Raw genomic sequence first — 26,747 nt, 5'->3', positions numbered from 1 at the left:
GCACCTGTCAGTCTCTGAGCTGGACACCAGTTCCGGAGTTGCAGCCCTCCTGTTCCTGGCTTGTGGGGACTTCCTCCCACCTTGCTCTACTCCCCTGTCAAGGGTGCTTCATGCACCTGCCTTGTTGGCCTTTGCAGGGGCCACCGTTTTGGCTGCATGCTTCCTATCCCCGGGATTCCTGGGGGGCGGCCTTGAATGGGATGCCTGTCGCTTCTTCTTCCCTTTCCTGTGAGCCACTTCCTTTATCTGCTGGTCCATAAGGTCTTTGCCTTCAGGGCTACCAGTGCCCTGGCCTTCTCCAACATTGCCGGCAAGTCGTCATCCAGATCGGACCCTGTGTCTCTTCTGTGCTTCTTTTGGCCCTTTTCTGGGGCCTCCGGCTGCACCTGGGCCTCCCTGCAGCAAGCTGGGAGCCATGTCTTCCTCCTGGCTGGCCCATGTTTGCTGGCCATTTCCTGCTTGTGTTGCTCCTACTCCTCTGTATTTGTGAGCTGAAGGACAGGGGATGCAAAGATCCTTGGGCACTGGTGGCCCTCAGTACCCCCAAATATATTCCTCTGGTGCAGATTGTGCCCACGTTCCTTCCACTGCAGCGGTTTGTGCCCAAATTAGTCTACTTGTGCCCTTCCTGGGGTGCTGTGGCCCCCGGGGGCTTGCATGATGCTGTAGAAGTCTGCTTCTGGCAAGAGGCACTCAACCGATCTCCTTCCAGGGCTCTGGCCCTTGCTGCTTATCCCGGGGAAAGACAGAAAAGGCCCAAAAGTTGTTTTCGCTTATCCTCCTTTGCGGCAACCGGAAACCTTCTGCTGGTCTCAGTCTGCCTTCCTGCCTCTGCTGCCGGGGAAAATTAAGGCAGATGCAGGCTCCGATTCTGATGGCCCGCGCTCCCCTATCAGGCGAGCAAAAAAAAAGGGGCCATGTTCGTTTAAGAGGGTGCCTCGCTTTCCAACTGGCCACGCCCGCCCTCAGTTGAGTGTCCTCCTTCGATCCCGGCGCTGGTTGCTACGGAGCTGCTTCCACGCCGCTCCGCCACTGATACTCGCTTCTTGCCACACGTAAACCAGCTACTCCGATGTGCTCGGCAGAGAGGGGTGGGGGAGGAAGCCGAAGAACCATCCTCTGTTCATTCCACCCGGCTTCCTTATACGGCTGGACGCTGGGGATCTGGGCCGATTCTGGAGGTTGCCTGCTCCCGCTCTGACTTCAGGTAAGCCCCCAGCACGGGATGCGGTTCCTGCTGGTTCTTGCTGCCTCCGACCGGCGATCCGCTGAGCAGCTAAGTCCTTTCTTTGTCGACGATTCTTTCTCTCTTCTGCGAGGGGGTGTTTGTGCTTTTCTTGGGCCTGTTGCCCCTATTTATCCCCCTTATTCTGCTCAGTTCACCCCCGGATTGGGAGGGGCCTGAGCTCACCCTGGGATGACCAATCCTGGTCGTCCCCACTCTAGCGGGCTATGTAAATGGGTGGGGATGGGCTTCCTACCCCCGGACGGCGGTTGTCCCGGGCCCCCATTGGGCCCGGCTTCGATCTCCCTGACCGGTTTTCATCTTAACTTCTTCTTGAATGTATTTAGGGAGGCAAACTCACACATTTTCAGCCCCAAGGCTAGGAATATTGAAGGAAATTCTGGTAGCAGAAGGAGGAAAATAAATGATTTCCTCATTGCACTAACGTCTTTTACAGACAGCTCCAAGTAGACAAGCAGCACTGGTATATATTGGTCAGTTTGTACTTTGTTAATTATCCTGATGAAGAACTCCTCATACATACTATTACAATAGTCTAGCCTTGTGATTGGAAGAGTGTGTATTGCCGTAGCCAAGCCTTGAACTGGATTGTTGGTGCCCTAGTGAAGCCCAACATTTTAGACCTGCCTATTTAATTCAGCGTGTTTCCTCAGACAAAGTGGGGGGCTATATTTCAAGCGGAATTATTTTGGTTTCCTTAGAGTTTCACGCAACCTTCAATTTCATATTAGTTTCTGTATACTTTATTCAATAGGTTCCTTTATCTGTTCATAATGATCAACAGTTATATGCCGCTGGCATATAAATGGCATTGTACTTCTAGTCTGGTAAGGAGAGTTACGAGGGTGACCATGCACATTTATCGTGAAAAGTTGATTGTCTCCTCTTGGCTTTAGATTACAAAGACACTTATGGGACGGCGCTAAGTTGACCTTCTTGTGGTCTCCACACAAAGAACAAATTGAACCATCTGAGTGACGTCTAAGAATCTCCTTTGACCTCAAACACGTGGTTGGCCACCCAGAGTTGCTAACAATGTTAAATGCCAGAGATATATCTAAGAGAATCATCAAACAGAAGTTCTGTTTCCCAATAATACACAATTTATTTTCTAAAACTTAAAGTTTCCATTCTAGGAGCAAGACACATCACAGATTTTAACAGATGAAAAAAGTGACATGCATCTAGGTGGGCCTCAGGCTTGTTGCTCTAGTACTTTGGAAAACACAAGCATATTTGTTTTTGAATTATAGCCATGCGATTCCACTTTTTCTTTTAGCAAAGGTCCTCTGTGGAATGTGTTAAAAGGTTTTTCTAGTGACTATTTATTGAATTTTTCAGGAAAAAAGAAAGTTCAATTCCGTGCTGCTTTATTATTCATACCAACATTGTGCCCCAAGAGACTTGAAAGTGCTCCTTTCAGAATTATAGAACAGAATAGTACCAAACATATAAGTGTACATTCAAACAGATTTTCAGAGGCATTGGTATTCCTGGGGGATGAAGTAGTTGGAAGGTAGGCATACCATTTTTGACACCAGGCTTGAGTTGGGATGCATTCTTGGCCCTTATCGAGGAGATATTGGCCACGTTTTTATATAAATCTCTGGTACGGGATATTGTGGCATGCAGAGCAGATAGTGTGGTGGCTTCTTGACAGTATTAATAGAGTGTGCCAAAGATTTTTATAGCATTAATGACAACATAAGTGTTCCCAAATGCCAGACGTTGTTTGACATTGAGCAACTGACTGATGAAGTTTGCCTTCCATTTCTTGTGGGCACGTTAACAATTTTATCTCAGATTAGAAATTTATGATAAAAACATTTCACCAGTTTTCCATCTACCTATAAATTATAATACATTGCTCTCACGTCTGTAGCTTGGCAACGCAATAATTCTGAATTGCAAGCATTTACTCCTATGAGACAAAACAGGTTTCCACAGCATGGTAGGTAGAAAATACTGATTTAATTTAAAGCATGGCGGCAAATATTATTCATCAATCTTTATTGCTCCCATATGTACTAGCAACAGTAAATAGAACAGAAACTTCAGAGCCAAACCCCATTAACCTTTTCTGCATTTCCTTCCCAAATGTCTCCTGTTCCTCCAACCGAAGAGCGCATATATTCTTTAAAGCAATTCTGCAGCAAAATGAAATAAGTTATAGGATGGGCAAACATACGAGGGAGGGATAATAGCAGCGTCTGTATCTTTAATAAATTATGATTTTCCACCCACAGTGCTGTGAAAAATCTGAATTTAATAACAATGCATGAAGGTCAATATTGTACAATTTCAAAGCATTGCCATAACATGTTTCCCGCATTAAAGTATACAAAATTTGAGGACGGAATTTTTGAATTAAACTCAGCCCAAGGTAAATACTCGGGTCATATCCCAGTCCATCATTATTTTGCATACCATGCAACCTCCGTATGGTACCCAGCGATATGCAAATCAGTCTTCACCCTGCTCCAATTGGAACAGTCCAGCCTAAAGTGCCAGGTCAACTTCTAGTTTAACAGGAACACGATCAACCTAGGACTGGTTTTGTCCTATTTAGGGCTCCTTAAGCCATGTATAGCTTGGTTCCAGTGATACAGTGTTCACGGGATCCACGTCTGGGCATACTATGTCTCACTTATGACAACATAATAAAGTATAAAAAAAAGTGATGGATGTAATGCTTGTGTTAATCTCAGTCACTGTTTATTACTCAAGGCAGCATCTCAGTCTATTATTATTTTGCGGACCATGCCACCTATGTTTGGACCCAGCCATGTGCAAATAAGACTTGACCATGCTCCTTTAGGAATGGTCCAGCACGGACTGCCAGGCCAGGTCCTCTCTGAACCCCAGCACAAGTAAGCCAATACCTGTTTCGTCATGATTGGTGCTCTTCTGTTGGGTGTAGCCTGGCCCCAGTGGCACAATGAGCATGGCAGCCATGTCTGGGCATACCAGCCACACTTAATGCGGCAGATTCAACAACAACAAGGTGATAGATGGAATGCTTGAATAGTCTCAGTCACTGGCAGTTGCTCAGGGCATAACTCAAGTCTATTGTTGTTTGCCCACAATGCCACTTCAGTTTAGACCCAGCCATATACAAATCAGTCTTGACCCTGCTCCAATAGGAACAGCCCAGCCTAAACTGCCAGGTGAGGTCATCTCTGAACTGTAACACAAGTAACCCAAGACTGGTTTTGCCCTGATTGGTGCTCTTCAATCTGGTGTAGCTTGGCTCTAGTGGCACAGTGAGTAAGAGACCCCCAAAGAGTCAGACAAAGACTCTTTCATCCTCATCTTTTGCATACTTTTCCTCTCACTGCTTTTTAATGTTTGCCTCCTTTTCCTCCTTATTGGAATTTAAATCATAAGTGTAACTTAACACAATATCACCTTGGCCTAAGGAATAATCTATCACATGAAGCATAACAGTGTCCTCTTTTATTTGATTTCATACTGCTCCATCGAAATTCAATTTGGATAATTTACTTAAGCCTTTTTTTTAGGCATAGGACTGTCATCTCCCATCGTTTGTCCAACTAAATTTGGCTCCCAGTTCTGCAAATGCTTTCGCTTTTGAGAAACTTTCTTTCCTGTTCCACACACCTTGACAATCTGAAACTCTTTTGTCACTTGCAAGCCAGTGCCTCCCTTCTTGTAAACTAAACTTGTTTCCTGCGTGAACCAATACCTCCACCAGTTGTCTCATTTAACAACAGCATTATACTCTTAAAACTATCCTCTAGAATCTCCCTAACGTGTCAGTCATTCAAGCAACTGCTTTACTAACACATTCCTTAATCTTATCTTCAAAAATCAAATTGAGGGGTGTGACCAACCAAGATGGCTGAGTGGAGGTAGTCCACGGTGGCTCCGCTACCAAATGATAAGATGTTAAGGCACTACCCTACTAACTAGCCTGATTTTAACCCTGGTAGCTGTCTGCTGATGCAGGCAATGATGACAATACCCAGAGGACCCCTGAAAGCATTATAAGCAAAGACGATGCTGCTTGATATGACAGGGGCCTCCTTGGACAAAATGGTGGTGTTGCAGCCTTACCGCTGAGCCCACGGTGCTATTGAGCGGGGGACCCTGCTGGCCTCAGAAATAATGTTGCCCCGTGGTGTTGCATCTCATGGCTGTCTATCGGGGCAGGGGAATCTTGTTGAAGACAAGAGTACAGATTTACAGCTAAACTGAGGCTCCTCCTGTCGGTTGGTGGAGGCAGGGGAAGGGGAGGCCCGTGAACCACGTGGACTGAATGCCTAACCCTGACATGGTGGCGCAACAGTTTCAGGTACACTGAAGCTGGGAAAATGCAGTGTCCCCTGCCACAATCCCAGTACAATGGCTTTTGGGAAGGCCCCCTCAGCACTCCTATACTGCCTCCCAGCTACATGCCCTGAAGAAACTTTTAGGATGGCTTCCAGACCCTAACATGGCTGAACCATCTGGACTGGAAGGGCTACACCATGGAGGCTACATCTCTGGATCTCACTGCCAATTTGCAGAGGGTTAGACTCTAAATGCTTATACAGCGCTCGTTATCCCCCCCAGCCGAACATTTGTTTGACCAGACACCACAATATGGCAAGACAAGTGGATGTCATCAAAGCTGTGGCCTGGCCAAGGGTGTGTCGCATTTTCAATACGTTGATATTGTGTGCTGCACTTTTTTCCAGATCCCCCTTGTGACAACAGTTTCTCCTTTAGATGGAATAAGATACCGAGGGTCCATGCTTTAGACTGCACAATCTCATGTCACACTCCCCCCTTGGAAGAGGTGGCCAGATGTGGGTATCTCAACTGGGTGTGCTCCAGCTATTGTAAGCACAGTGAAGCCAGTGGTGCCCCCTGTGACTATTCCCACAGCACCACTCTTATATAGCCTCAACAACGTTGACCCTGCGCCAGCAGTTCTGTCCAGTGACAGACAAACTGTGAAGACATCACATCAAATACCGCTGGACATATCATTTTGGTTTGGCCTTTGACCTGCACAACAAACCTAGCTATGTCACAGAGCTTGCTGAAGCTCTGTCCCTTCTTGATATCCCAAACCCTGAAGCACACTTACACGAGGCGGGTACAGGTCCATCGGGGGCACCACTAACAGCTCCCAACATTCAGGCCCATGGCTCTTCCAATGACCACCGCATCACATACGAAGCAATGAGGGACTATGGCAAAGTGTACCCTTTCCTTATTGGTTCGCATAGATAAGACACTGTTGGTCTTCACCCTTTGTTCAAACGGCTAATCAAGAGACTCTGTGTCACATGGTTTGCCTTGGAGAAATATCCTTTTCCCAGGAACCAAGAGAGGAGCGGCTAGGAAACATCACGATGCAAGGCTTTTTCCACTCAGGTCCACTCCTAACTGTTTTGCTAAGTGCCTTATCTACATGTGCTACTGCAGTGAATCAATCGCGGTTTTAGACCGATTTGCCTTTTATGATCTGTTCATTGTATGCTTGCACTGCCTTTGAAATGTTCTTGCTTCTGATGGATACTGTTGGATAGAGGGTGGAACAATCAAATGCCATCTTTGTTCTGTTGTACAAAATTGGGTTATTAGTTTAATAACTAAAATGAAACCAAAAATCCAGTAAGCAGAACGAATCTATGAATTTTTGAAGTGCCAATCGTGATTATCTGGTTGCATGGACCTGGTGAAAATCAAAAGTTAAGGCCAATCGCAATCGAGCGCTTATCTGATGCAAGGACCAGGTTCATCCCTGTGGAAGTGTCCCTTCTAACTAGGAGGCCCATTATGATCGCGGACGGACTTGAGTCCGTCCGCGACTATAGAGGAGGAGGGAACCTCCGCATGGCCTGCGGAGTTCCCTCCGGTCCAATTAGGATGTGACCGCCACCCTAGCGGTCACATCCTCTATTTTTACTATTGCGGCGGGTGCGGCTTCAAGCTGCACCCGCCGCAATGGTAAAAAATGCATACATTGCATTTGTATGCAGAAAGCGGCAGGCACCGCTTGGTTCTAAATGCAGGGGGGTACCATAGGTATGCCCCATGTGCACCCCCGACCCCCCTTCACGAAGTCAATCTCCTTATGCTTTTCCACGGCATCCTAATTTGGCAGTGGGTCTTTTGTGCCTCCGCAGCGGTTTTCCCGCATCCTCTGGGCCGGCGGTGGCTTCCGCCGGCCCGGAGGATGCGGGAAAACCGCGATCCTAATCGAGCCCTAGGTTCGGTTCCATGTGAGGATCCTCCGTCGACGCTTCAGGTTGAAGAAAGGGAGCAAGGAGATCATTGTTGGCACAATGAGCTGGTCACCAGTCAAGAGTTTTGCTTTGACAGAAAATGCGAGGCAGTCATTGCTGGTGTGAAGGGCACCTTGCAGTTAAAATCTGAAATCTGTAGCCGGGGAGGTCATGTTGACAATCAGATGTAGGCCCTGCATTGGTGTCAGTGAAGTCAGCTTGAGTTCATGAAGAGTTCAGTTCTTGAAGTGTATAGGTAGGAGCACTACACTCTGACACAAGGCAAGGGTCAGAGACCTGGTGTGCACCTCTTGGGGTCAGGACCCACTCAAGTGGAGGCCAGCAGCAGAGTCCAGGCATGTCCAGTTGGTGCTGGTCAGGAGGGCACTTGCAGGGAATGCCTCTGGAAGCTTTTTGGGAACCTGGACCTCAAACAGTCTAGACAATTCTTTAATCCTGGGTTCCAAGCCAGCAGGTTCACTCTATCTTCAGGCTTCCATCCTTTGAGTTTCCAAAGGTCCTGGTGGGTTCTTATAGAGGGTTCTGAAGGTGCCACTCATATACTAGACTGTGCGGGTTACACCCCCTTTGTCTAACCCTAAACTGGTTCTGGTCAGTTCTTCCCTTTCCTCTGGCTTAAGCACTAATCTGTCTAGGGTAACAAAGAACAGATGGGCACAGGTGTGAGCTGGTTTTGTCAGTAGCAGGACAAATATCTTCAGAAGTGAGGTAGCGGATTGACACAGCCCTCACACTACCCTTTGACGCTCAGGAAGTGATGAGTACAACTCCTGAGGCCATCCTACGCAGGAAGGGAACACCTTTACCCACACCCAAGACCCTTTTGTCGCCTGTTTGGAAGGAATACACATCACACCACAGTAGAGCCATTAATAGTGATTTGACACTGGACATTGGCAGAAAGGCATATTTATTTAGGCAGAAAAGTGCCAACTTTCTAAATGTGCCATTTGCAGAATAGTAATTTAAAATCCAGCTCCACCATTAGAGAGGATTTTAAATTACAGTTCAAATGAGCAGGAGAAGTATTTCCCTATCTGCTCCCAAACTGAAGTTATCACTTGTTAAGTATAACAAGGTAACCCATTGTTAGTCTTTCGGAGAGGGAGCATTGCTGCAGTGGAAAACAGCTATGGGAGTTTTCTACTGCCAGGACATGTAAAACCTCAGTACACATGTGCTAAGTTTTAAATGCCATACCCGCTTCCACGTGAGCCTTTAGGGCAAACCTTAGGGGTGATATAACTATTAAAAGGAAGGTTTAGGCCTGGCAAACGTTATTTTTTGCCAGGTTGAAATGGCAGTTGAAAACGTCACTACGAGCTGCAGAGGCTGGCCTGAGACATGTTGTGGACTGATACTTTAGTGGGTGGCACAATGAGTGCTGCAGTCCACTTGTAACATTTAATTTACAGGCCCTGGGTACATGAAGTAGCATGTTCTAGGAAATCACAAGTAAATTATAGGTGTCACAGAGGTGTATACCCATTTTACCATGTGTAAGAAGTAAAGTGTGCAGATTGCTAATGTCAGCAAAAATGGGCTCAGGAAAAAAATAGGGTAGTGAATATAAAATCAGGGGGAATACCACGCTAAAGATAGTTATTTCCAACATCTGCCATCCTATAATTAAAATTGAAGCTCCTCTAAAACCAAGCCAACATTTTCTGAAAACTTCCTAAACATACAACTACTTTTTCTGGCATAAAAATCATGTTATTCATCATCGAATTCAAAAATATTTTAAGCTACCGAATCAAATGGCCAAACTATGCCTGCCTATATCTCTAGTACATCTGTTGGAGGATTCCCAATCCTACAAGTTGGCTGCTAAACTCACATTGAAGCTTACATGTCCCTGCATGTACACTAAGCCTCAATGATCTTGTCTAAATAATGGTATACTCGTGTGCCTCAACGCCACATGTGACCTGGCCCATGTGTGTGCTGCACAGAACAGAGCACTTCAAGCATTCTCCTACAATTTGCACATTTGGTCGCAAGACTTACCTAATGGCTTGCCTCTTGGTTAAAATTCATAGTTACCAAACCATCACTCAGATAGTAAAAATAATCTAATTGATAGTCCACATTCTTAGGCCTTGTCAAAAATCACTGCATAATTAATTCCATTTAATAAGGGTAAACCATGAAGGCCTGTCACATTAGCTTACCTGCTGTTTGCACCTAACGTAACCAAAAGCAACATATACTCCCATTCAAAATTTCCAAATATTAGACAAAAGTCTCTCAAAACAATAACCTTTTATTGCTAATATAAACCCTCGCTGAAACATGCACATTGCTGTGCCAGAAGTTTACTTATCTCAGAAATGTTTGCAGGTTCCAGGATTGTATGCATATTCTGGAAAGTTGAAGTAATTTAGATAAGAATATTTTTGTTGTTGTTGTTGCTTATAGGGGTAATGCAAGTTTGATGCATAATTGTATTTCCCATGCCTTGCCATGAAACCCAAATTCCATCTGTAGTGAACCAAAAGTTTTTATTGATGCACCTCTTATGTTCTAAAGTAACTTCCCTAACAGTGATGGGCTAATCAGTGACTCTTACTTATTTCAGAAATCTCAGGGGGAATATTTCTGAATTATTCTGGAAGAATATTAACTATGGTAATCTGGCAAACAGTGCCATCACTCGATACTGCACATATACTTATAAAGATCAGATTAAATCTTACATCTAACTTTAAAGAAATAGAGGCTTAAATTTGCCATAACAATAATGAAGCAGAATGAAGGCAAGAAAGAGCTCCTAGTGGCAGAGATATATGAGGGTATGCTGCAGAACACATTAGTCTTCGAAGCTACTGCTGCATGCTAATATTTCTCCATTTCTTGCACTGGCAATACTCCATCTGCATGTGCCTATATTTTCCCACAGATCTCCTAGGTTTCATTCCTACAGTATATCTTATCATAATTTGGAGCAGGATTCCACAATGATTAATTTTGATTACAAACATCAGCCAAAGGCTCTGGGAGAGAATTGCCACCTTAATCATGTTGGTTCAGTAATCTGTATTAAATGACAGGCTACCCTAGGCCTGGCCTAGCCCAGCTGTTTTGTTAAAGAAGGGTCTAAAATTAAGACCCTGGATCTCATGTACCTTACTGGTGATTCACATGCCTGATTATATTTTAGATTAACCTAAAGGGATGCTTCCGAAATTAACTAGAATGACCTTTAATTAAATAATTTCAGTTTTGCTAACATTAATAACGTGTCCAGATAGTTTGGAAAATTCCTAAATAGTGTCTATATTCTCTGACATGTATATTACCTTCACTTAAATACTAGGAAATGTAGCATAGATGATTGAATCTTTGGAAAAAGTGGTTGTCTCAAATTAATATGGCAAAAACTCTAGAGAACGAAGGTCAAAGGTCAATCTATTCTTGTTTCCCATCTGTATTTCTGTAGTCTCAGAAATTTGATTACTAACCATCACTTATTTAGTGGATCAACCCCATAGCACCTGGGATCCATAGAAACTCCCTATATAATAAATTTTTCTCAAAACTAAAGTGTCTCTTTTGTTGGTCTACGTAAACTTAAACATACTTTTAGTTTATAATTCTTAAATTTATGTAATAAACATATTTATTTACATTTTAAATTATTCTAAATTCTTGCAGAATCCATATTGTTGAACAGATGCATTTGCAGCCAAAGAGTTGGTGTATTTAGTATTAGATATAAAAATGTTCGTTATAAACAAATGTATTAGGAATTTGTTGTGAGCAAATGTTCAATGATTTAAGCAATCCAGGTAGTTGTTAAGATCCTGGGTGTGATCCTCTTCAGATAATCTTACTCAATTATCCCTCTGTTTGTGGACACTGATTTCAGAAAACGTGTAATGGTAATAAAAACTGAGGGCCCGATTCCCAAAGGGCCTCCGCACTCATGGTGAAGACCCCATAGTCAAGGTGGGGGCCTGCACTCGTGGCGGGACCTTCAAACTGCAGTTTCTCATTGCAGAGGCCCTAGTTGATCTCTAATACCTGATATTTGATCTGTCCTGAAGATTAATTGCCAGGCCACAGACTTGGAAACACCATGGATGTATATGAGCAGTAGCCCGAGTGAGTGCAAAGTCCACCCTCACAGAAAAATGATCTTTGAGTTTAAGAAGGAAAATGAAGCACCTACAAATGCCGGTGGTAAACAAGAGAGAAGGGAACATGGATCAATCATGGAGTAAAAGGTCTATTCTCCGCAGTAAGAATGTTTAGGGGTCCCGAGCCTAGATTCATGCGCGAACAAGAGAACCATATTAATACTTAATTTCACAGTTAAATAGGGATGGGTTGTCAAGATGTGATGTATATGAATTGATAAACAGAAATGTATGTATTCATGTTCAACCAGCTACTCTAAAACACCTCTTGTCTGCACACATCATCACTCCCCTTGCCTGTTAAGAATGGAATGAAGAGTATCTAGCCACTCCTCAAAACCTGTTAAACCCTTCATGACCCCTACCCATTAAATGCATTACCATCAGGAACATAGCATCATCTGCTTAGCCAATTAACATAAGAGAACACTTTTCGGCATTTGACAATATTAACCAGCTCTCTGACATTAATGGATAACAGACAGAAATTAATCGTTAGGATTTCATACAAAATATATGTATATCATACCTATAAGTAGAAGAGCTTTCCAGGAATCTTTAGCTCTGCAGACAAAGTAGATAAGTATGAATTTCAATCACGGAATAACAACAAACCAGTCTAGCCAACCCAACCTGCATTGACTCGTCTCAATTTGACAGTGTAAGCCTCTTTTGCTTTATGAAAAGCAAATCATGACTATTAACAGCTATAATGCCTATACATTCCAGAACTGTCCAGGTATCATGAATTCTATTGAGAAATTAGATAATTAGGCATTTAAAACATGGTACAGCAAAGCAAAGCTAAATCCTCCAGCATTGACTTGATCAAAGCTAGCAGTAAACCCCCTCTTTTTATGATCCAGTTAATAGCAATATTTGTAAAGCCTCTTAAAATGTTAGAACTGGTGTACCTCCACCTCCAAGTCACAAAACTCCTCTTATTAAATGTCATTTATACAGTTAGATATGGTCACAAAAATACATTTCTTTACAACACATGATTAGAAGAAGCATTCTTAACAGTGCCCATGGAGAACATATATGCATAAGAATAAAATATGAAATAACAAATTAAGCATAATCTCCTGTCAGCATGGAAATATAGTGGCCAAAATGTATTCAAGTCGTTGCTGCCCCTTGTTGCCTTTTACACTCAGAACTGCTGCCTCCATTTCATTTATCCGACAAAGCAGTGCCCAAGTCACAAAACTCAATTCCAATATCTTACACATTTACCGGTGGCATGTGCTATCCATTTTTATAGTAAATGAATGATTATGTGTCTTTATATACGCATACATTACATCAGTGTTGACACATGATTTATCTGTTTATCATTCAACATTTGTTGATGTCAATTTATTCCATTGCCTAACATACAATCCACAATAAGCAGTTTGATATATTTACTGACACACTTAAAAGGCACATAACTGTAAACAGGTTCCCGAAAAGTCCCAACCCTTTAAACGTCTGCCCTCTTTCATCTTACGTAGAACTTTACCTTGACTATGAAGATTTCAGAAACCTAATCAGTAATTGCTAATCTATTAGTCACAGGAATATGAGTACGAATCACAAAAATGTAGTCTAGAATCTTCTCACAACTTATGCTATTAATTGCTGTAAGGAAATGCCTCTTTTTGTACTGATGATGCTGGTTTTTCGACTCTGAGAGTGCACTGAGGATTGTTAACCAGACCTCACTACCTGTGAGATATGACAAATTGGCTCATGCCCACTTGGCTAAGCTAACATTTCTGTAATTCTCTAGTAAGTTATACCCAGGGTACCCAGGGCATGTGAGTTGGAGGGTCAACCCAGGGACTGCAGCACTGATTGTGCCACTGTAGGTGTGACACTAGTAAAATGAGACTCCTAGTCCACCATTTGCTGGCTGGATGAGCAATTTTAACTGCTATGAGACTCCCAGTCCACCATTTGCAGGCAGGAAGAGCAATTTAAACTGCTAGCTTAACTTTGCGGTTTAAATAAATTTAAAAACCAGACCTTCCCCATGTATATATGAGTCAACCCTATGGCAGACATATCAATTCCTAAGGCAGGGTGCAACATATCTCACAGCCAGAACATGTTCTGATAGTAAAAATGCAAAACTGTCATTTAGCTGTGGAAAGGCTTGGTCTCCCAATTGGTGAATACAGTGTTACACTCTGGCCTCTCAGCTGTGTTAATTTTCGAATGATACGACTAAAGTGGGTCATCCAAGGTATCACACAACTTTTTACATTAAACCCACTTGATTCTCATGTCAAAATTAATGTAACAAGTTGCAGAGTGCAACGTTAACAAAGATGCCAGGAAACAATACTATAAGGATCTGCTCTGGAAGGAGGTGCCCCTCCCTCCTTCAGGAAGCCACATGGGTGTTGGCCCAAAATTTGAGCTTTACAGAAAGAAGAAGCTGCCTTTGAAGGGCAAATGGTTAACACTAAGGAGATGGACTGCTCCTTTGTTTAGGCAGACATTCTGACCCTAAGTTACAGGAGAGGAGAAAGCAGTTGCCAAACCGGTTTTCTGGTGCATGTAGCCACACCTCCGGTTTGGGCTAGGGAGCTCCATACACAAGGAGAGGGGCCCTGCCATATTGAAAGTGGGCAGAATGGTGCATCCTGGGATGTGCAGATGCTACACTATGCAGGAAATGGTCTTCAGGTGGGAGGCAACCTGATAGCCCATTGGCTACTAACTGCTTCATACCATAAATGCATTTTCTGAGCATATGTAGGGCACTTTTAGAAGTGTAGCCCCCTACCCTGACTAGAAGCAAGGGTCCCGATTTGGACAAAGGTGAAAACCATTGCCAACTAGAGACCCCCATTTCTAACAATTACCATTTGAGGTCAAGCTAAATCTTAATGGAATTGGTTCAGTCCATTTATTTTCAAAGCAACCCATTTAGGATTCTCATTGCAATTCACCCTAAAGAAGATGGCAGCCAGAGATATCATTTTATAAAAATTAGAAATACTCAGTAATGCTAACCAATTGCATCTTCGTCACGTCAATTGTACGGTGCTTCTTTTAAATAAGAGGATTTTCATCACCATTAATCTGTTTTTTTCAAATATTTCTTTCTAACTTGTAGCACAAAGCACATCACAATTTGGTACAACCATCTTGTTATTTGTATCATTATTGCCCATTTTGATTGCTTTAGGTGTGTCTATTTACTTGTATTTGATTAATTTATTAATTGATAACGTTCTCTATGTGGATCCATGCCAGTAAATGAATATATTTATACATTGTCATGCTGAGATATTTCACATTTTTCGTTGCCCATTTATTGCAACTCCTGTCTGGGATGCTGAAGCGCTTGCCTGCATATGAACCACACTTCACTATGAGGGTGTGTGGCTCGAAGCATATTTCTTTGAGCCTATGTAACAAATATTTCCATAGCGTGTGCAAGGACCAGCAAGGCATGTTTTTTTTCAGAAGATCTGTTTATTATTTTTTAAGTGCGAGCATCTTTATTAAGGTAAAAACGTTCCATTGCCTCCGGTAATGCTGCTTTCAGTACAAAATAGTTACTACCGCATTGAGTATTCTATAAAGTACAAATATCATATATTGCATACATTTCAACATAGCATCGAATTGGCAGTTGAAACATATCATATCATGCTTTGTAACAATCAGAGAACTAATAAGAAAACTGAAACTTTTCACCCCCCAAGCAATCACACCAGATGTTGATATATCGGTCCCAATGTGCATATCAGTGGCACTGGAAGCATCACATAAATGTTATGTCCTCTCAGGGGTTGAGTCCTCCTGTGGTGACTGGTCTGGGTGCTCAAATGCTTCCATGAGCCCACTCCAAGTCTCTGCAATGGGATACTTCTTACACCCCCTCCAGTTTCAGTGCCACATGCTCGCTCCTTGCCCACTGGATCACATCTCTTTGCCATTATGGGATGAATGGGACCCTTGCAGCCTTCCAGTTCATCGCAATGCACAGCTTAGCGAGTGTAGGTACCAGGGTCGGAAACCTGGAGCCCATCTGCTGAGTTGTCACTGATTGGGTAAGTTACACTAGAAATAATTCAGGGTTTCTGGGTATTTCCAGCTCCAGCACCGTGCCCAGGTATGCCAACAAATACCTGCGGTTCTCCACTAATATCTCACATTCCCATACCATATGCACCTGGGAAAGGTATATACAGTGGTGGAGGATATCTGCATTGGTCTTTTGGATGTCGGTGTGTTGCATGAAGATAGTTAAATTGTACGTATTTGAGTGGTGCATTAGAGGAGGTTCTCTGTGCTCATCCCATAACCCTCTCCCACTGCTTGTCTGTAAACTGGTTCTGTATACAAGCCCCCCAACAGGTCCTCAAGGTGTGTAATAGAGGTGTAAACATGTGGAGAAGTATTGCATAGAACCATGATATCAGCTTACTCCCTCCTCCCATTGTGTACAACAATTGCAGTGCTTCATGCGTGTTGAGCTCAGTCTGTCCTGGTGCTCATAATTCACGCACCATACCCTTATCTTGATGCATGGAAGACCAGATTTTCAGACATTGCATGTCCCGTGAGAAGTTTCCCCTCGAGGTAGCAGTCCCCTTTTGAGAGGTAGTTTGTCAATACATCTCTGAGTGGAATTGTGGGGGTCATAGAGAGCACCCCCTCATTTTACCTTGGCATCTGTTCCAGCAATACACAGCTATAGCTACGAGCCATGGGACGTCGTCCTGCCCCGTCTAAGTCACAGCAACTGTTGCAGCAAATCTTTGGGCATCACAGACCTCCTCAGAGCCGATAGGTCTGATAGGTTCAGTCCTATTAACCATCTGGCCACCCACTGTAGTTGGGAGGCAAAGTAATAGGCCTCAAAGCTTATAAAGACTCCTAGCCCCCCGCCGGCCGCTGGCACCTTTAAAATCCCCGAGGTGATTCTGTGCCACCCTTACCTCCACAGAGAGATCCATACCAATTTCTCAAGGTCCCTTAACCAGCCCAGTCCAACCCTTGCTGGCAAATTGGCAAAATAATGTAACAGTTGTGGTAGAATAATCATCTGGGTGGCGAAGTGAGATAAAGGGAACTAAAGAATGATGACGTGGCCACCCTTCTAACTGACCTGTCCACACTCAACCTAACTAAAATAAAAGATGAGCCGACGCACCAGGCAGGCCATACATTGAATATAATTCTAACAAACTTCCCTATTTCCTACAGGGCGACGTACCCTTTGATATGGTCAGATCATTCTATGATTGAGTTTCATATAAATGGTCCAAAAGCACAGGCTGTACATTAACACTACTAAAAAAAAAGCTACAGACAATGGCACAAGCTTATGCCCTGAACTTTTTCAAAGTGCATTTATTCCTCCAAAAATCTCTGAAACTGATAAGGTGGAGGATTGCCTGGCCTCCTTTAATACCAGCTTGCTATCCACCATGGACAGCTTAGCCCTTTAAAACATTCCTCCACGACCTTTAAACGCAGCCAGATGCCTTGGTATTCTACCACCGTTCACCTCGAAAAAAGTCAGTGCAATAAGCTTGAACATCAATGGCATCATTCACATGACACACTAGATAAAGATAGATTCAAGTATGCACTGACACAGTATCACAAAAACCTGAAAAACGCTAACAAAACGCACATCGCATCCTAACTTGATTTATCAGGGAGTACGCCAAGAACTCTCTACCAGATTTTAAAAACATTCACCAACCCAAAGCCTGCAACATTGAAACTGCCCCATCTCAAACACTGTGCCACAACATAGCCAGTCATCTAACCCAGAAAGTTGATATGATCTACAATAAAATTACATTGGCTAAGGACTCTCATATTAGCCCTAAGTTTGACCTTACACCAGCTAATCCCATTCCCCACACTCTGGAGAATTTTCCAGCAAATACTACTGAGGAGACTGAAGTCCTACTAAAAATTGTCAAATCAGGGTTGCTTTCGGATCTCATTCCTGCAAAAACAGCCACCATACTATCTAAACTACTAGCTGCTCCTATCTGCTCCATCCTAAATCGCTCCATGAAGGAAGGAACTCTCCCACTGGAATGGAAAGCCGCACAGATTCTACCAATTAGAACAAATCCTAAAATTCCCACAGAAGATGTAACCAACTACCCTCACATCTCTTTACTTCCACTACATAGCAACCTCCTGGAAAAGCACATTAACAAGCACTTGTCCGATTTAGTAGAATCCTCGAACTGCTTGGATCCTTCGCAATCTGGATTCCGACCCAGATACAGCACAGAGTCTGCTTTGGTGGCAGTCACTGATAACATCAGGGTGCTGTTGGACAAAGGTCAGGCGGTACTCTTGGTAGTCTGGTGGGAGATGGTCAACACCATTTCCCACCAGACTCTACTTAGGAGACTGGGAGATATAGGCCTTACAGGGATTGCCCTGAAATGGATGGCTAACTTTCTGTCTGACAGAACCCAGACCATTAACCTGGGTCCCTTCCACTCACAAACAATCAGGATGACCAAGGGAGTACCACAGGGCTCTTATTTGAGCCCTACCTTGCTTAAAATGTATATTGCTCCCTTGGCAAGACTATTGAGGAACATAGGATTTATTCCTATATCCTACGCTGTTGACACCCAACTTCTACTCCCCTTTGACAAAACCAACTCCACCATCTTCTCAGAGGGCATAGAGGTCATCGCGGATTGGATGAAAGAGAATTTTCTTCAGCTCAATGCAGCCAAGCCAGAGATTATGCTGTTCAGCAAAGCAACAGTGAAGTGGTCCCCTTCCTGGTGGCCAGATGAACTTAGTCAAGCTCCATGTCCTAAACAGCTGGTAAAAAACCTAGGAGTTCGATTAGGCCACAAACTCACTCTGAGGGAGCACACCACCTCCGCAGCTGGAGCATGCTTCCACAGCCTTAGTCTACTCAGAAGAGTTTTCCCTTTCTTGCCATTATCCAGTCCTCAGCTCTGGACTATTGCAACCCCCTACTGATTTCAGCTACCAATAGCTCCATAAAAAAACTACAGGTTGTCCAGAACACTGCAGCATGCCTGGTGACCAATGCCCCACCCGAGAATCGCTTCACTCCTGCTGCTTCAAAAACTTCACTGGTTACCAGTGCGAAAGAGGATCAAATGTATGATCTGCTGTATGGTATTCAAGTTGTTAAACAACCTAGGCCGGGGGAGGAGCTTAGCGCGCACCCAAGATGGTCGCGTGAGCTCAGAGCTCCCGGACCCTCGCCACCTCCACCGATTATCCTGCACCTTATCCTGATTTGGACGACGGGCTTTTGTGGTCGTGACCCTGCTGATCATTTCCTCGTTTCCGCATTTTGTCTAGGCTCCCGGGAGCCGGAAATATGGACTTTTGACCATCTTTGGCCTGCTCCATGGTACTGCCCCGGGCTTGCTTTCCCTGCCAACCGGGTGGTAATTGAATAACAACGGCACGTGTGATTCTCCCCTGCCCGGTCTCCAACTTTCAGTTTCGATTCCGGTGCCTCCACCTCATGGACTCTGCTTGGTCGCCTAGGTGATTTGATCCTCTCACCTGGCCCGCAGGTGCTTGGCGATCCTGGTTTTTCCCTGCTTCTTGACTGGTGGCTGGCCTCTACCGATTCTCCGACTTGCTGAGGGCACTTCGAGTGTAGCCATTTTCACTAGGTCTCAGAGTACCCCTCGGGGCGCACGACCCAAAATGGCCACCAAGCCCGAGGGAGAAAGACGCAAGACCAGACCGGCAGCTCGAGGAGGCTCTGTGCAGTCCAACGTCATGGATCGATACACCCTCTCTAAGGGCTCTCCGGGTGGACCGAGCAAACCCCCTGCCAACCTTGGGGACGACTCCCTGTTGGATGGAGATCTGTCGTTGAAAGACGTCATGGGCGCCATTAATGGGATGAAGGCCACGCTAGGACAGCAATACGAGGCCCTGACCCATAAGTTGGACACAGTTGCCATAGATGTCACCCTGATCAGGGCGGACCTTGCGAAGACTAACGAGAAGGTCAAATCCCTAGATCTGAAGACATCTAGCCTTATTACCGACGTCTCCGAATTACAGACTGAAGTCGGTAACCTGAGGTCCGCCCGTGACTACCTCTCTCGACGCCTGGATGATTTTGAGGTCCGCGCTCGACGGAACAACGTCCGACTGGTCGGGGTACCGGAGACGACGGAATCATCATCGGTGGATCTACTAGTGGAGGACCTTGTCCTGAATCACTTAGCGCCCAAAGGCCTTAGCAAGTTTTTTGCAGTAGAACGAGCCCACTGTATCCCGGGTGGCCCGCCTAAGCTTGGAGCTCCCCCGCGACCCATCATTGCACGGATCTTTAATTTCCGTGACAGAGACGTGATCCTCCAGGCTTCCCGCACATCGGGCCCTACGGCTTATGAGAATGCTTCGGTTAACTTCTACCCGGACTTCACCCAGCAGGTCCAGAAGCAGCGCCTTGGATTTCAGGGGGTGAAGAGGAGACTGCGGGACAGAGACATGAAATATGCCATGCCTTTCCCGGCACGCCTGCGTGTGGTCTACAATGATAGGACATTTTTCTTTGATCATCCTGGAGCAGCCAGCGACTGGCTGGACTCACTGCCCCCTCGAGAACAATTTGACCATCCTGCTCACTCCGGTGGTGCGGGGGACGGCCCGGTGGAGCAGGAATGAGGAGCGAACTCGGCTCCCGGGCCGCCATGTTGACTTTCGGCAGTGGTTTTATGCTACGCAACTATTGTTTGCTATTGTGTTGTCAGAACGGGGTGTGGGCGGGGGTCGGGTGAATCTTCCTCCTCTGGGGTTCTTTTCGTAGATTAGTTGTATATTAGGGCGACAGGCACACTGCAAGTTGGGGTGGCTCTTGAGTCTTACGCAGGGGTGCGGGGTGGGGGTATGATGATGTTTTGGGAGGTTGAGGGGTTTCGATTCTTGTTTCTTTGTTTTTTTCAAGGCACTGTACTGATGATCTTCTGTATTTACGTGTTGCGTTGGGGGTGGGGGGGGCCTTGGGGTGGCCTGTGGGATGGGGGATAGGGGACTACGTATACTGTGTTGGAACGTCAATGGGTTGGGTGATAGAATTAAGAGGGGGGTGGTTTTGCAGATGCTGCGACGCTTGTCTCCGGATGTGGTTTTGCTTCAGGAGACGCATCTGCTCGGCAACACGTGCCATGCACTGAATAGGCGTGGCTATCGTCTCATTGCACACTCAGGTTTCACTTCTGGCTCCAGGGGGGTGGGTATCATGGTTCGGACCTCCCTCCCTCTTGCTGTGGACAATATTGTACTTGATGATAGAGGGCGGTACGCCTCCATTGTTGGGCGCTGGGAGGGGAAGGTGATTACTGTGTTTTCGGTCTATATACCTCCGGGCCTCCAAACTACGACTTATGCCGATCTGGGAAGAGTGATTCTGGGGGTCCCCGAAGGTTTGCTGGTGGTTGGGGGGATTTCAATTCGGTAGTGTCTGGGACATTTGACCGTTACCCTCCCCGTGTTATCGCACAATCTCAATCCTGGTTGGGGGACTTCCTGGAGGCGCTGGGGCTGGCTGATTGCTGGCGTTTACATCATCCTGGGCAACGCCAGTATACCTTCCACTCTGGGGCCCACGGTAGCCTTTCGAGACTTGATTATGTACTGATGCCCTCCTCTCAGGCTTCCCTTATAAGGGAGGTTAAACATCTGGCCAGGGGTATTTCGGATCATTCCCCGTTGTGGTTGGTTGTGAACGCACATCTGGGTTCGGAGGGTCGTCTCGCCCCGATTAACCCGTGGTACCTCCACGATCCTAAGATCAGGAAGGAACTCCTTGCAGCGATCAATCACTACTTTACTGACAACGTTGGTTCAGTGACCTCTTCTGTTTCTCTATGGGAAGCGTACAAAACTGTAATTCGGGGCCAGGCCCTCTCATCGATTGGCCATGTTAAGAGATGTAGGCGGGAGGAGGTTGTCCGTCTTGAGTCTGAAGTTTCCGCCCTTGAAGGGGAGTTGGATTCTGGGGTCTCCCCTGAGAAGCTGCACCTTCTAAACCTGAAACAGCTTGAATATAGAGCGCTGGTGACTGATGCTGCGAAAGAGATGGGTCGTGAACGGCAGGGGCGGCTGTATGATGTGGGTGATAAGGCTGGGAAATTGCTGGCTTGGTTGGATAGGAGAGAATGTGCGAGTCGAGTAGTTCCTGTTGTGGTGGATGAAAATGGTGTGGATGTCACTGATCCAGCTGGAATCGTGACACGCTTTGCTGACTATTTTCGGGTGGTGTACTCCTCGGTGTCAGATCGGCCGGAGCGGGACTCCCACTTGCTTCTGCGTCATATCTCGCTCCCATGCCTGTCTGATCAAGAGAGGGATCTGTTGGAAGCTCCGCCCACTGCGGATGAGATTGCGACCGCTATCCGCTCGATGCGCTCGGGGCGGGCCTCGGGCCCGAATGGGCTCCCCATTGAACTTTATAAGCTCTGTCCGGATGTGCTGGCGCCGTATCTCCGATCGATGTTCTTGGAGTCACTGGAGGAGGGGTTTCTTCCTCCTGACCAGAGACTGGCCTCCATAGTAGTTATCCATAAGGAGGGTAAGCCGCGTGACCGTTGTGAATCCTTTAGACCTATTTCCCTGATCAATGCCGAACCTAAGATCCTAGCCAAAGTCCTTGCTAATCGTCTGGTGTCTGTTATAGGCGATCTGGTTCACCCGGACCAGTCCGGCTTTATACCGCATCGAAACACGGCACTTAACCTTCGGCGACTGCATGGAGTCCTCGCGAGAGCGGGGACTCTGCGGGAGCCGGCCATCTTGGCGTCCTTGGACGCCACCATGGCGTTTGACACGATCGAGTGGCCTTATCTTTGGGCGGTCCTCAGTAAATTCGGTTTTGGACCCGCCTTTATTCGCTGGGTGCAATTGCTCTATGCTGACCCCTTAGCCAGGGTGGTGGTGAATGGGTGGGCCTCGACCCCATTTGCTCTTGGTAGGGGGACACGCCAGGGTTGTCCTTTGTCCCCGCTCTTGTTTGCCCTAGCTCTGGAACCACTGGCGGCTTGGTTGAGGTGGGAACCGTCCTTGAAGGGAATTAGATGGTCCCCGGACTTTGAGGATCGGATATCTCTGTACGCAGACGATATACTTTTGTACCTTACGTCACCTCGTAAGTCGTTAATCGTCCTTTTTGATGTTTTGACTTCATTTCGTAAAAATTCCGGCCTAGTTATCAACTGGTCAAAATCCTGTATTTATGTTCTTTCCGGTGACGCTCCACTTTTGCCACGTGGCTGTCCCATCTCGGTGGCGCTGGAGGGTTTTAGGTATCTGGGGATCTTTATTACCTTGGACCCCGCACTTCGATATAAACGCAATCTGCTGCCCCCCCTCCAGCGCCTCCGTGCGGATGTTGGAACGTGGAGTCGGCTTCCTCTCTCTCCTCTGGGACGAGCAGCGTTGTTTAAGATGATGTCGCTCCCCCGATTTCTCTATGCGCTTCAGAATACGCTCGATGTTGTACCGGCTAGCTATTTTCGGGAGATTGAGGGCCTCCAGAGGCAGCTGATATGGGGGGGACGGTCTCGCATTGCCCTTTCGAAGCTTACACTTCCGTGGTACGATGGCGGCATTGCACTCCCTGACATCCGTCGCTACTACTGGGCTTCTCAGCTGGGGGCCATCAATCATGGCTCCTACACTCCTTCGCCAAATCCGGCCTTCGCGATGGATAAATGGTTGTTGCCCGGTGGTGACTACAACAGGGCTCTATATGCGAAGTTGACCGTCGGGTCACTTACGGGGCCCACTAAAACAGTCGTGCAGGTGTGGCATCGGGCCACGGCTGCTACAGGCTGGGCTGATAAGCTGACCCGTGCCGCGCCGCTTTATGCCTCGGATAAACTTGGCACCCTCTGGCGGTCGAAGGGATTTGATCGATGGGACATGATTGGGATCAGCAAGGTTGATGATGTATGGATCAAGGGTAAGGTCAAGTCGTTTGATGAAATGAAAGTTGAATATGGGCTGAATGATAGAGAATCCTTTAGATATGCGCAGGTCCGACATGCGGTCCTGTCTGTTTTCCCCCTGGGCTCGGATGTTCCGGAAGCGTCCCCGCTTGAGGATCAGATACTGGATGGGCATGTCCCGGATAGCACGATCTCCCTCATTTATAAAAAGTTAATCAATATTAGGATTGATCTATTGGATAGCCTTCGGGAGTTGTGGACTAGTGATGGTCTGGAGCTGGATGATGAGGACTGGCAGGCTGCGCTCTCTTCTCCTAAGGAGGTAGCTATTCCGGCACGCCTTCGATTTGTCCAGCTCAAAATTCTTCATAGGGTATACGTGACTGGTCCGCGTCTGGTGCGCATGGGATTCTCGGCGGATGGATTGTGCAGACGTGGTTGCGGTATGGTGGCCACGTTCCTACATATCATTTGGGAATGCCCTGCTGTACTACACTATTGGAATCGTGTGCATGATGTAATGAGTGAGGTTATGGGTGTGCGGTTGAAGCCTGAAGCGCGGAGATGCTTGTTGAATGTTTGGGAACCGAATGATTGTACCCAAGCGCAGCTTCGATGGGTGACACTGGGTAACATGATAGCCAAGCGTGACATTGCCCAGCTTTGGGGCGCTCAGAGGCCTCCTACGGTTCTGGCATGGCAACAGAACATGGACTGGTCCATGTTTCGTGAAAAGACTGTGTATGTCTCCCGGGGCAGACCTGGCAAGTGGGGGAAGATTTGGACTCAATGGAACGCGTACCGTGGAGATATATGTACCCCCCCCTTTCGGAATTTGATACCGACTTGTCTTCTTCCCAACCTGATGTTTCCTCCGCAGAAGTATAGATCTATTGATTGTTTCTGTTCTCCTTCTCTTCCCCCCCATCCCACAGTATATTTTGAATGCGATACTGTTAGCTTTCTGTTTGTACCCCCCCCCCCCGCAAAACCACATGATGGCATGCTTGTACTGGACTGCCTTGTTTTCTTTTGTTTTTCTGTTTTCTTGTTCTTTATATTCAATAAAAAAGTTTTTAAAAAAAACCAACCTAGGCCGTAGTTACTTAAACAACAAATTCATTAGCTATGTACCTCTTAGACCCGTTCGCTAGGGAGCTAAAGCACTGCTCCAAGTTCTGCGTTTCAAAAAAACCCACGTTGGCAGCAAAGCCTTTCATCACCTGGCCCCAAGCTACTGGAATGAACTTCCCATACACCGGCATCAATGCACTAACTATCTGGCATTCAGAAAGCTGTTGAAAACGTCACTGTTCTAAATGTCCCTCCTTGGTTAACCATGGCTGTCTTAGCGCGCCGATACCCTAATGGGGTGATTTGGGAGCTTTACAAATAAATAAAAATAAATCAAATAAAATGATGGATTCAACCCAGATTTGTGACTGTGGTGAGTGTCTGAAAACAAGAGGGCGCTAGTGAGCTGCGAGTGAGCAGAGAGAGAGCAGTAACGGAAAGAACGACAGCGGCAGCGAGCAAAAACGCCATCGCCATTTCACCGGCCCTGCCAAGCTGCCTAAGCCGCCCAAACTGCCTAAATTGATCGCCGCGGATAGTCGGTAACTGCTGGTGTGAGCCGGGGGGTCGTTGGACATCACGGGGACATCGCAGGATAACCGGACAGCAGCGGGATACGGCGGTGTGGTGGTGTGACGAGGTGAGGCATATTGCACCAGCGTTTCAAGTCTTGGCGTTCGGAACGCGGAACGCGCTGCCCCTAACCTCCTGAGCCTTCTGTGCACAGATATAAGTCGGACATAATTCCCCACGAGTGAGAGAAGAAGGGGGGACGAGGGAGCGAGGGAGTGTTGGCAGCTACTACAGTCTATAGACGACAGTGTATTTGCAGATATCTGCAGTTTACTGGGGTATGAGTCAACTTTACCCCTGATTATTCAAAATCAATCCCCCGCTGGCGCCTTGACTGTCGACTGTTGGCTGTTCTACCGAATTTATAGTACCACTGAACCATTGAACTTGAACTCGATGAGTGTTTGCTGCCACCACTGAACTTGATGAGTGTTTGCTGTCAGTGGTTAGTAGAGCGCAGCACCAGTGAATGAGTGACAGAGTCAGTAGTCGAGTAAAACGCTAGCAGTAAAAACGACAGACCAGCAGATCCTCTCATAGAAAATAAACTTAATAGGGATAAAAGCAAACAATCCCCTCAGTATAACCCTATAAAAGGGTCTGGGTCCCAAATTAAGACAGAAAGTACGGAAGGACACGCAAGATACCAGCCTGGAGACGAGCGAAATACTGGTAGGATCCAGGTTAATGGAAGAGAGTCAAGAAAGTTTGATTTCCCAGGAGAACATTTTCGAGGGGAGACGCAAGAAAGGGAAATGTAAAAAAGGATAAAAAAAGGCCACGCAAGCAAAAAAGGGGTGCTCCTTAGTATCTGCTAAAAAGAAGACCACCGAGCCTTCTAACCCTGTTAAGGACTTCTTAGGCAAACACTATAAAGTCCAAAAGCCATCTGCAATTATTGTGGACTCGGATGAGGAGGAGGGCCCAGAGTCAATAAATAAGGAAATAGATGCTGTGCCCCAAGGGGATCAAAACCTGAGAAAGACGCCAGAAAAAGAACTGGAAGATGAGATGGAAGATCCCCTGTTAATAAACCTATCACGCCACAGTCAGAATTTAAATCTGTTGGTACCACGGCTCTCTTCATCACCAAAACTGTTTACTTTTCAAGCTTCGGGGAACGAAGAGCATATGAGAAGAGACAGCCTTGAGACAAGTTTCGTTTGGGGGGCAACCTCAATCCAAGTACAACTGAGTGAAGAAAGTGGAAATAACTCAAATATGCAGAACCCTGGAAAAACCGGAAGTCATATAACCCCTGAGAGAAATAGTCAACAGGACCCCGATCTTTCAGCGGCCCCTACCACCTCAATGATGGACCTGCTTTTAATGTTACAAAAAACTTTGCAAGAGATCCTCGAAGTTTCTCTACTGAACAACGGGGTTCTGAATGCTCAAAAGCAATACCTAAAGAAGATTGAGGATGAGCTGTCTGGAATTAAAGGACAAATGTCTACTTTAATAAGACCAGTAGAAACTCCCCAGGTTACCGAACAAAACCTGG

General features: G+C 46.0%; 1 protein-coding gene across 1 annotated transcript in view; it reads left to right on the top strand.

Moving 5' to 3' along the window:
• Window positions 1–26,747, top strand: part of IQCM (IQ motif containing M) — a 1,609,700-nt gene that overhangs the window by 1,443,452 nt on the left and 139,501 nt on the right. The window lies entirely within an intron of this gene.

The sequence above is a fragment of the Lissotriton helveticus genome, chromosome 2_1, assembly GCF_964261635.1.
Source record: "Lissotriton helveticus chromosome 2_1, aLisHel1.1, whole genome shotgun sequence".
Taxonomy (NCBI): domain Eukaryota; kingdom Metazoa; phylum Chordata; class Amphibia; order Caudata; family Salamandridae; genus Lissotriton; species Lissotriton helveticus.
The sequence above is the reverse complement of the archived record's forward strand: the minus strand, read 5'-3'. Positions and strand labels throughout refer to the sequence as shown.